Source organism: Arachis ipaensis, chromosome B07 (assembly GCF_000816755.2).
Source record: "Arachis ipaensis cultivar K30076 chromosome B07, Araip1.1, whole genome shotgun sequence".
Taxonomy (NCBI): Eukaryota; Viridiplantae; Streptophyta; class Magnoliopsida; order Fabales; family Fabaceae; genus Arachis; species Arachis ipaensis.
This window is the reverse complement of record NC_029791.2, coordinates 115,300,202-115,312,714: the sequence shown is the minus strand read 5'-3', so window position 1 is coordinate 115,312,714 and position 12,513 is coordinate 115,300,202. Positions and strand designations below refer to the sequence as shown.

The 12,513-nt window shown below is 33.2% G+C and overlaps 2 long non-coding RNA genes across 2 annotated transcripts in view; one reads left to right on the top strand and one right to left on the bottom strand.

Moving 5' to 3' along the window:
- Nucleotides 4,083–4,695, bottom strand: LOC110264369. The gene is made up of 2 exons (XR_002350458.1): nt 4,335–4,695; nt 4,083–4,207 (listed from the first exon to the last, which is right to left on the bottom strand). It is a non-coding gene; the product is annotated as an uncharacterized LOC110264369 (long non-coding RNA).
- Nucleotides 9,496–12,513, top strand: part of LOC110264367 — a 17,868-nt gene continuing 14,850 nt past the window's right edge. Inside the window, exon 1 of the long non-coding RNA XR_002350456.1 lies at nt 9,496–9,590. This is a non-coding gene — a long non-coding RNA (uncharacterized LOC110264367). The remainder of the gene's footprint in view (nt 9,591–12,513) is intronic.

Genomic DNA, 12,513 nt, shown 5'->3' with positions numbered 1-12,513 from the left:
AGATTTTAGTAATAATAACAAAAAAAAAAAAAAACTTGTTATTCTGGTCTTCTAAATTATCAACAGCACTTATGGGTCATGCTTGGAATAAAATGAGTGTTTTATTTCATCTCTTGTAGCAAAGTATATATAAGAAAGAGAACAACAAAATTGGATGGGGAAAAGTCTAGGGACCAGCAACTTTTGTAATTTGTGACCAGCACTTAACCATCAAAGGAAAAGTGAGCGATCTCTCACCATTGGATGTAATCTCACACCATTGAATACACTATTGATGGCCAATTGATGGTTACAAAATACAAAAATTGCTGGCCCCCTAACACTCCTCTTATATGGGAGTGAGCACTAATGCAAGCAATTCTACTAAGGGAAAGTTAGTTACAGAGTAGAAACACATGGTTGTTGACCTATCTCCTTCGGACGTGCGTAGAAGCATGAGAGGACGCATCATAAATACGAAATGGAAGAATTATGTAGGGTAGCTTGAGCCTGGTATGGTGCCATTCTATCATTCTGTTCTTATCTCTTCTGATTACATTGAATTCCTTCTATCTGTTCTAATTAATTCTTCTCTTCATTCAGGTCCTCATGCACAACGAGCATCGCTGCGTTTTTACTTCACTTTCCTTTCTTAGTTCATACCACTATTTTAATGGTTTATTTTTCTTCAAGTAATACTACAAACTCATATAGTTCCAATTTTCTCGTAATTATTCTTCTAAATCATCATTATAACATTACTTTTCCATCTGCATTATTAAGTACCTTCCATTTGATGCTTTTATTACCATGGCAGACAACACCAGAATGAAGGGTTTGAAGGCCAATGTCAAGAAGCTATTTCAGATGATGGAGTCGATGATAGAAGAGAACAGATCTGAGCGAGCTCGATTGAAGGAAGCAACGGATCTGAAATTTGAGTTTCTCCAAGCCTCCATTTCCTAACTCGCTAATGAGTCATCTCAGGCTCGATTGGTTGTTTTGGGTTCTCACCATGGCACCAACTCCAGAGAGGATCATTCTTGGCATGGAATTGCGCAACCAGAAAAGTAAACTGCAACTTGGCCAAATTTGATGGATCTGATGCTTTAGCTTGGATTTTTTCTATTGATCAATATTTTGAGTTCTTCCGGGTTCCTGAGGAGGAACAAGTGGGTCTCGCTATGATGCACATGTCAGATATGACAATCCCTTGGTTTCAGATGATGCAGCGTATATCACCAAGAAATTAAAGAGATCCCTTGGCAATCCCCATTGAAGAGATCAATTGAAATTGAGTTTGGTTCTTCGCTATTCGAATCACCGAGAGAACTTCTTTTCAAACTCCAACAGCAAGGGTCTATTTTTTATTATTATGCAGAATTTGTGGCATTGGCTAACAGATCCCACATTGATCCCCCGGATGCTTTGAGGGATTGTTTCATCAGTGGGTTACAACAGGACATTAGGTGCGAGGTCAAGGCGCAGTGTCCGCCTTCCTTGATGAGGGTCGTGAGCTTAGCCCATTTATACGAGGACAAGTTCTCCCCCAATCTGTATACCACTATAGCGCCGGCTTCATTCTGCTCTGTTAACCCTCAGACCCTGACTATAACCAACCTAAGCCTTCTCTATGTACAGGCTCACCTTCAATACTACAAGTGCCATCCCAACGATCCTCAGCTTCTTCTCCATAAAATCCAATTCGCAGGTTATCCTTAGCTGATATTCAGGCTAAGAGAGCCAAAGGCTTGTGTTATTGGTGCGATGAGAAGTACATCACTCTCTATCCCAAATTGTCACTTCATATTATTTCAACTTGGAGAAGAGGAAGCCATGGATCTAGAACAGCAAGCTGTGATTGAAGAGGTAGTAGATCCTTTACTACACACCCTTGAGCAACAAGTAACTGACTATCACCTATCCTACAATGCCATGCATGGTACCTCTGGTTCGTCTACTATCTGAATCAGAGCTCTCCTTCAAGGGTTAGAGGTTCAGGCTCTATTGAATGGAGGCAGCTCTGATAGTTTACTCCAGCCTCGAATAGCCAAATTCTTGAATATCCCAGTGCAGCATGTCCCTGGTGTGAGGGTGATAGTAGAAAATTTTGGCATTATGGATGTTAAGGGTTATATTCCTTCTCTGGAAGTCACAATGAGCGGGTGTAAAGTTACTATTCCACATGTCTTTGTGCTGCATGTTGCTGGAGGTGACTTGGTGATTGGTTCCCCTTGGCTCACGCAACTGAAAACGCACATTGTGGACTATGATGCTGCTTTTCTTTGATTCCTTCATAATGGAAAGTTTGTTACAGTGTATGGTGAGAAGAATTCCATCCCGAAGCAAGCTCAGTATCACCATATTCAACATCTTCTCAACACTGATGCAATTGAGGAAGTCTTCACAGTAGAAATTCAGCAACCTGCACAAAATCCAATTACTCCCTTGTCGCTTTCTCCTACCTTGGAGCCTGTTTTTGCTTAACTCCTCCAAAAGTATCAAATAGTATTTCAGCAGCCTACAGGACTTCCCCTATAATGATTTTATGATCACTCTATTCCTTTGGTAGATAGGGCAACGTCAATTCGAGTTAGACCGTATCAATACCCTCACCACCATAAGACTCAAATTGAGTGCATGATTTAAGAGATACTTAAGGATGGCATCATTCAGCCAAGCCATAGTCCCTTCTCATCACCAATCCTTTTGGTCAAGAAAAAGGATGGCTCTTGGACATTCTGTACTGACTACCGTGCTTTAAATAATATTACAGTCAAGGATCGATTTCCCATTCCTATAGTGAATGAACTTTTCAATGAGTTGACGGTTATGAATCTCGAATATCTATATTTAAGCCGGTCCAAGCTATGTGGATAAGACTGCATGAGTTAGTTTTGATACTATTGGGCCGATTTTATAGTGCCAAATTTTGAATATAAATTGTATATTAGAAGAGAATGTGGGTTGGGCTCATATTTTGCAAGTACATGTAAAAATAATTACCGTTCGTATTTTATAAAAGTTATTTTATTCGAGTGACACAAAAAATATTAATTAATGGTTTAAATTTTTTTTTTATAAACTCGCCAGAAAACAAAAAATATATTATCTTTAAACAAAAATTATATTTATCTTTATTACTCAATTTACCCCTCTTGAGTAAGTCAGAAAAAATCAAAATTTGATGTAAATTTGAAAACATAAATTAAGTACATAAAATATAAAATCGTAATAATCTTCTATATTCTTGAGTATATATATTTTTACTTATCGACTAATATTTACCTGAATTGTGAGCATCCTTCTCTATCTATCCCTACTTTGCATCTTTTTAAGGGTTGAATTGTTAGTGAATTTTGATCGAAGAAAAATGGAGAGAAGGTAAGGATTCATCCATTTGAATTGTACAATAAAATTCTTTTTACTTTTAAATTTTTCATTTCATCATATTCCTTCCATAATTCTAAACGAAAAAAAAAAACTACTTTTTTTAGTCCATAATTAACTAGCATTTCTTTTTTCTTTTACTTATACTTTTTATATAAAATAACAACTCAAACTCCAAACCCATTCATGTTTTCTATTTTGTTGGCTTATTGATGATTAAAAAAAAACAAGTTGATATCCTAGCAAATTAAAACCGTTAGCAAATACACACCATTAGAGCCTATGAATGTTGTTGTTGTTGTTGTTGTTGTTGTTGTTGTTGTTGTTGTTGTTGTTGTTGTTGTTGTTGTTGTTGTTGTTGTTGAAGAAAAAGAAAAAAATATTAAAATTAAACAAGTGAGAAGAAACATTCGGATATTTTTTTTTACCAAAGATAGGAAGACTCGAACCCACGACTTCTTAGATAAATATAAGGAGATTATGCCATTTAAGGTATAACTCATTGACTAAACATTCCAATATTGACGCTTAGGTTTTGTGGAGATTTATATATAAGTTGGACATGTTTAACAAGAGTGAAAGATAATGTAGGTGAACGAACACACAGAAATACAAATAAATAAAGGAAAATAAACAATTATTAGAATATCATTATTGGAACTACAAATACAATCCAGGTATCCATAATTTTTTTGTATATTCCTGTTGTAAAAAAATTAAAAAATAAAAAAATAATTCTTTGTGGATTCCTCAGCCTTCATTTAGTGAAAGATGTAGGTGAACACCAGAGCCAGCAACATTAGGACATAAGAAATTGCTTGATCATATGAGGCAGCACCTACATTTTGCAAACAAATTAAACAATAACATAAATAAAAATTGTAACAACCTAGAACATCATGAATTAATATTCAGATATCAACAATAATGATATTCAAAGAATAGAATAATAATAGGGAAATTACCACTGTTTTCGGTAAGAAGTTGAGTTTCGTTTGTGGGAATGTGACTAAGATCGATAGATAAAGTAGCGGGTTCTGTAGCAGCTACTATTGAAATAAGAGCTGCAATCATGCCAAGAAAAACTGCCACTCTCATTGAAGATGCCATCTTTCTATTACAAATGTTGATTGTTTATTTTTTTTTATTGTTATTATTCTTTTATTCTTCTCTCTCCCTTTGAAAGAAAAGAAAGGAGAGAGAAATCACACAAAAAGTTGTAGGAGAAAGATGTGATGAGGGTGGTGAGTTTGAAGAGGTATGTGGAGCTTCTTTTATAGTAAAAATTGAGATTTGATGTAAGGTGTATCCGTAAGTTTGGGAAAGTCTCTTAAAAATTAGGATTTTCTTTACTATTTATTTTGTTTTCCTATTCTTTTGTCTTCAAATGTGGAAAGAGATGGTGGAAAAAATCAGAAATAACAAAACATGGTTTAGGACAGAATTATTTTGTATTGCTATGACACAAGTTCTGATTCATCGTTATGCTCTTTTGTCATCATTTCATGCGATATTACGAAAACAGCTAGTTCAGCTTTATTTTCTTTATTTTTTAGTTTTTTTGTAATTTAATACAACTTTATATGGCTATGTTGCACATAATCAATGAAGGATTACCATATGTTTATAACACGTAGCGGAAGAAAAATAAGGTAATCCTAAAGATCTATTTTTGTGCTTAAACTTTATTCCAATAATAAACAATATAGATCAGATCTAAATACCTGAGTACGCTAGTAAAAATCCTTTTCTCCTTCGATTGTACAAAAGCGCTACGCGTATCCACATCGAGACCAACCTTTGCTGTCAACTCCTTGACCAATGGACATCTGATCTAAATTGAGAAACCTCTTGCAACTCTTTGTACGCCATAAAATTCTTCTCCAAGAATCAGGCTCACAAACGTTTATGTGTGTAGAGGTAAAGGAATAAAATCCTTGTGTTTTATTCTCACCTCTTTTCTGTAATTCCTCTACTCTTGGCATACATATATATAGTATGAGATTTGTTACTGATTTTAAATTTGATTCTCAATTCAAATTTAAATCATATCTTGTTATTTTAAACTTGAATCTTTCAAATTTATGAATCATATCATAACAATTTAAAACATAATCGATTTGGATCTCATTCAAATTTATAATTCAAATTCAAAAATAGAATAACTAATTATTCTCAAATCTCATTTAATATTCTCAATTATCATATTATTATTATATTCTTAGTGCTAGCAAAGAATACAATAATATTCCATTTGAATTAATATAATTATTTATTTGATCAAATCAAAATAATAATTAAATAATTCTATAGCAAAGATCAGAACACTCGTTAGTGTGTGACCCCATAGGTTCAATACTAAGTGGGTAGTAAATTAGTCATACTAAATTTACTAATCAAGGTTGGCGTCTAGCAACACTCCTCAACGACCCGATAGTTTGAAGTAATCTATTTTTTTACTAAGAACCTCAGAAGAACAAAGTATAATTCCTTCCATCTTTCCAGCTCTTGGTTAACCTTTAGAGTATGGTTTAATTGTCAAACTCTAACTTGTTACCATTATTATAATGAACTGAATATCCTATTAACAAATATGCGGTAATTATAACCATTAGGAATTCTCAGAGTGAGTCAGTTCAATGGTCATATCTCTATATGCACCATCTATATATATAATTTAATAAATGAGATCTATTAATCTTCATCCAATGAAGACCATTATATATATATATTGATCTTTCCGGATTATTAATGTCCTTTTTAATAATCCTATGACCAAGAACAATTTAGATTAAATTATAAAAGATTTATCTCTCAATATTGTGATCACTATCACAATGATAAATCTCTAAATTTAATCAAGGACGTTATTATATTAACATTTTAATATAATAACAATAACAAATTATTTGACACGTGATTGATTGGATTGTGGTCATACTACTTATTCCCAACAATTAAAAATAGCATCTATTAGATATATGTAAGCATAAAAATAAGACAGCATTACTTCACCATTTACAATCACTATGCTAACGAGGGTAAGCAACAAATATAAATAAAAAATACTGATGTTCACCAATACAGCCAAAATATTATTTATTTAAGACAATACTGCAGTAGTGCAATCAATGCAATATTGTTTAAACTAAACCAAAAATGTCACCATTTAAAGAATTATTTCCAGTCCTTAGGGAGACTATCTATTTCCAGAAATCGAAGTAACAATTATGTAAATATAGAGCGAAATATAATATTTTCAATTATTGTTAATGATATGAAAACACTATGAAGGAAATGCTAATGTTAATGATATAGTCATCTGCTGCCAAATTTTTTCAACTATTGTAATATAAACACCAACTATGCTTGATTAACATGCAACCATCCTGATGGTAGTTAGCGAGTGTTGCATGAAAAGAGCTACGAATAAAAGGGTAAAGATGCCTGATGTGAAACTCATCACAGTTGTACTCACAATACAAATAGCATAGCAAATTAGCAATCACATAAGTGGAACAATGTGCTCAATTTCAAATTCAAGTACAAAAGATTTAAAGGAAACCTTGCTAGTTGTTACCTCTGATACAAACCATGTTGTTATTAGGTATAAACACATTTGGCAATTTGTCACAAACTAGGTTCATTAATTTGTGTGACTAATTCAGTGTAAGTAATTAAAGGAGTTCTAAGATCAGATTCAAATCCTTGGTAAGTCTCACTAAATCCAATAGTCAAACTAATCTCAGAAGAAGAAGCACGGGATGAAGTGAACTCTTTGTAAAAGTTTCTATATGATTTTTTTATACATATCCAACAAGTATGAAACTGGGCCATTGAGGATAGGGATAATTTCAACTCCAAGCCAAACAAAAGAAAAATAGATACTCAATCACAATGTTAATAATCTGATCTGCATAAACACGTGAAAAGGCTAAAAATTGTATTTTGAACATAATGATACACCAACGTGGTAGGACAATGTCGAATCAAGAATAGCACACTCCCAAGCCAAGTAATCGCTTGACAGTAATAAAAAATAATACGAATATAATAGATCGAATTGACATGCAATAACTTTTAAGAATCTACTATAATATCTTCTGAACTTGAACCCTAGTCCATGCATAATAATGACATAGCAATGCTTCTCAACAACAAATGTAAACGATTTTGCAAAATTTTTATCTTCTACTAACAAAAAATATAACTAGTCAAAATTGCTAAAACTAACCAATGCTATCTGAAAGAAAGAAAAACATAACTTTTTGAAGTGCTAAAATTGCTACAACTAACCAATGCTATAATTCCACACATGTTAAAAAAATATATCAGCAGACTTTCTCATATTATTTCCATTTTTAAATTGGAATCAAAACTTTGAAAAAAAAGAAACTAAATTGAGAGATATATCTGAATTAAGTTAGCGAACTAAAGCAGAGAGCCGGAGACAGCGAGTCTAGAAAGGAGAAGAAATGTTGCTTTGACTTTGAGTAGGCACGAAAGCGACGGCGAGATACGGGGAGAAGCAGATTAGCAACGACGGCACACGGTGAGGAGCAGAGAACCAGCAACAGCTCATGGCGAGGATCAGAAAACGAGCGACCGCAGAGAAAGAGGAACAGAGAACGAGCGACGGTGGTAGAAGGAGGCAAGAATCCTAACAAAGGCAAATGTCTCCTCTCTTGAAACTGTGATTAAAAAAGAAAAGGAAGAATGTGTACAAAATATAAACAGAAAAGTAAATGTCTAATTATGAATTCTTCCAAAAACAAAAAAGCAAAATTCTTTTATAAATATTTTTAAGATAGTTAATGATACTCTCACATAAAAGTGGGAGTAATGCATCTATGACCCTAAATTTATATATTAATTATTGCAAAAACTGTAGTGTTTGATGTCATTCATAAAAGAAAAAATTAGAACAAACTAAGATGGAATAGAGAATATAGCATATTCTGAATATAATAAAAGAAAGAAATAGTAGAAAGTCAACAAAAATTATTATTTTTGTCAGCAAAGAATTAATATTATTTAAAAATATAAGCTAAACATATATTGTTAGATTATTAAATTAAAAAATTAGATTAATAACTAAAAATACTAATAAAAATAATAAATTTGGTTAGCTTTAAACTTTTTTCATAAAAGAATATGATGAATATGAAGAAAACTTAAAAAGCAAGTAACAATAACTATATAAAATTATAAACTAACAAAGCTAGAACCGGATACAAAATCCTACGTACAGGAATACAAGATAATCATTTTTTGGTATCTAACTGACCTTCAGCTTTTTGACAAATGTTAATAGGGAAAAAAAAAGATTGTGCTATACTGTTATATGAAATTATTGCGATCAATTTTTATATTTATAAATCATTAGTGGTTAACCAACATGTGTACAAGACTACATCTTTTATGATGTAAAGAAATTCACTAATGCAAAATTAACTTGTTTACAAACATATATATATACACATCATTTTTCTTAAGTAATATTATACATTCAAGTTTTTTTATAAACTAAGTCCAACTAAATTAAATAAAGACTTAAAATAATATTATTTATAATTAATTTTTATTGATATTAGACTAATTTAATTAAATTTAATTAACAAAAATATTTAGATGTGTAGTATTATTTGTAATACCCTAACTATCAAAACGTCACGCTTTTAGCTGCGCCACTCTAATAGCCCGGGTATTACGACGACTCTTAAGATATTTAATACTAAAATATGAGCTTGTTTAAAATTGAAATCGAATATTCAAAACATACATCCATACGTTACAATACAGATTACAATACTTACAAATAATACATATATATACATCATACCAATATACAAACTTCACATATCAAAACTCCTATCCCTCTTGCAAAAAACTTGCTAGAAATAAAGGCGAGAGAAAAATAAAACCGAGGTAATACAAATTAATGTCGAATAAACAGAAAATGAATATAACTCTTCTGAAGTTTCGTCGCCCGTATCCTGAAAAGGAAAAAAAAAACATGTAGGGGAGTGAGAACATCATCCTCGAAAGCGTTCTCACTATAGGGTTACAGAATTGCTATAATAAGATACGAAAATAAAAACGTTTTCAACGTACAGTGATTAATAACCACCTTATGCTTCTTTTCAAAACCAAAGATTTAATATTCAAAATCCGAAATCCTTTCTAAAAGGGAAAGCTGTTAATTTCTCAGAAATCCAAAAGTCTTTTTAAAAGTTTTTCCTAGACAGTATAAATGACCAACAATCAACAATCAATCCACCATAAACCAACCAATTTTTAGTCAAAAACACAAATAGGAATGTTCAAGCACAATCAAACAGTTACATCAAGTAGAGCAATTAGCAATTAAACATAATTATTCACATAAGCAAACCAAGTACAATATGCATACCCAAACAATGTCACATAAATGCATATGATGAATGCCTGTCCTATGGCTGATGAGTCTCATCTGTCGGTTATCAAGCCAACCCGACAAGTCTGGTTTGCTAAATCCTTGGACTGTCCCCTGACGCGCATCTCCATGAGTCTATGCATATCTTTTTCTCATATATATATCAAATCACTCAATGGAAGTACCATTCCCGGGAATTTATAAGTGACCAGTCACCCTTACGTCATAGGGTCAACAGAGTATCGAGTCTCAACCTAGAACACGTGGTGGCAAGCCACGGTACTTTACCCAGGAAAACTCGTATCTCAGATAAAAGAAGTGCAAAAGTCACATATTCATTTATTCATCATCATTTTCGCACTTCATTAACAATTCATATCAAATCAATCATCACTCAAGCCATAAGTAACTTTTTCCTCAAATCTCCTTACTTTGAAACCAAGACCAATACATTTTAGTCTTCACTTTAAAATCCTCAATTTCTCAAATCATTTCAAGCTCATAATTTAATTCTCTTTCAAAACTTAGTCACTTTAAGTGACATTTTCCAAAACTTCCAAAAGACTTTTAAATATCACCTCAAAAGGAAATTTTCTTTGAAAAGGCTCAATCCTTCAATTTTAAATCATTCGTTTGACTATTTTAAATTAGAGTTATTAATTAACAACTTTGGCAAAGACTCAAGACTCTAGGGAAGAATAACCTGCCTCATTTCTTAAACTCTTTAGAAATTCTCGGAATCATAGTTATTTAAGTTGAAATCAATTAAAGTGAAGATTTAAAATCAAAACAAAAGCATGTAAGCCAAAAGTTCTGAACCACTTTCAAAACCAAAGTTATTTAAGCTCAAAAACCAATTTTATTTCATTCTTAAATCGGAAACCTTTCCAAGACTCGGAATTGTTTAACCTTGCTAAGTCAAGATTTAAAGAATAGCTCAATAGCAAAACGAATTTAATTAATCAAAGTTCAGTTTCTTTTACAATCCACTAAAACTCCTCCAAAAGTATTTCTTTAATCAAACTTCAAAACATAGGTTCCTTTTATATTTACATCAATCTTAAAACATAAACTTTCCTTAACCAGATTAGACTCCAAACACCTATTTCTTAAGAAATCAAGAACCAAGTAATAGAACCTCTCAAGTTTATTTATTTTCTAAATCACATTTTTAAAACAAAATCTTAAGTTTCATGAAAATTTGGCAGCATCTCCCCTAAAATTTGGACTTTGCCACCCTTTCGGGTCCCAACCAAATCAATCCTCAACCCCTTTCTAATGGGTTCAAGACCAAATCAGTTTTCAATAAAACCAAATTCAAACTTTCAAATATTAAAGATCATTTTGAATCAAAACAATCAGAAACCTCCATTTAACAAAATCAGTTATTATTTCAGTTCAACAGACAACCATATTCATTCAAGACAAATCAGACAATGCATAAGACTTACATAATCACCAGAAATACATTTAGCAAATCATATCTATTTATAAAAATTCCAATTTAAAATAAATTAGTTTGTATAAAAAGCCCCTACCTCGACAAGCCGAACCCAAAACCCAAACATTGTCGACGAAACCCTTTTCTCTTGGCGCGCAATCCGCGATAGCCACAACCACATCAACTCTAATATCGACATACAAGAATTGAAACTCAATCCTAAAGCATTAACGTTGCAAGGACCTTAGAAACATATAGCAGAATAGCAACTATAGAGGTTCGGGACGAGGAACAGCTTACTGTACTTACAAATAAGCAAGAGAACAGAGCAGTGGCAGCTCCGGTGACAACGCAGCAACTTGACGTCGTATGCCACAGTCATAGAGCTCAGCATGCAAGACCAGAATTCGATCCTACGACATCAAAATCTCAGAGCCTTAACAACTTAAAATAGAAAATACCAATTTCAAAGATTCCGAAACGAGACGCTTACCCAGACAAGGAAAAATGACTGTACTGAATAGCGATAACTCCGATGGTGGTTTCGGTGATCACGGCCACGTTCTCGATGACCCAAACGGCGGCGGAGCAGCTTCTGACAGCGACAAGAGCTTCGACGATGGCGACGGTTCTCCACGACGGCTCTGCTCGACGGTGACTGAAACCAACACACAGAGACAATAAGGTTTCTAGAATCTCAAACGAAGGTAAACCAAACTCAAAAACCCTTACCATCAAAGTTTTCCCGGTGACAGCAGCGGGTCTCGGGCGGCAGCTGCGTTCCTTGGTAGCAGAGGCACGGCCAAAAGCTCCGGCAGCAGTGGATCTGGTGGCGACTCAGTCGAAGATGGCGACGGTGACGCCACACGCGCATCCCCTCTCTCCTCGCAAACTCCCTCTCTCGGATCTCTCCTCCGTGCATGTGAATGTGTTTGTTTTATGTGTGAATGGCTGGAACGTAGAAAGAGTGAGGAGAGGAGGGTTGGAGGCTGCGCAACATGAAGAAGAAAGGGAGGCGGTGAGTGTAGTAGAATTAGGGTTAAGGGCAGTTTAGTCATTTTACTAAATTAAGGGTAATAGAGTAATTGAAAACAAATTTTAATTCAACGAAATTATCTTTAAAGAAAATATTATTTAATCATAAATTTACAAATTAATTTCAATGAAATACTCTAATTCAAATATTAGAGATAATATAATTAATTTTCTTTGTCTGTAAAAATTGAAAGTATTAAATTCCGAAATCTCCATTATTTAAATCAAATCATATAAAATTCTTATTATTTTA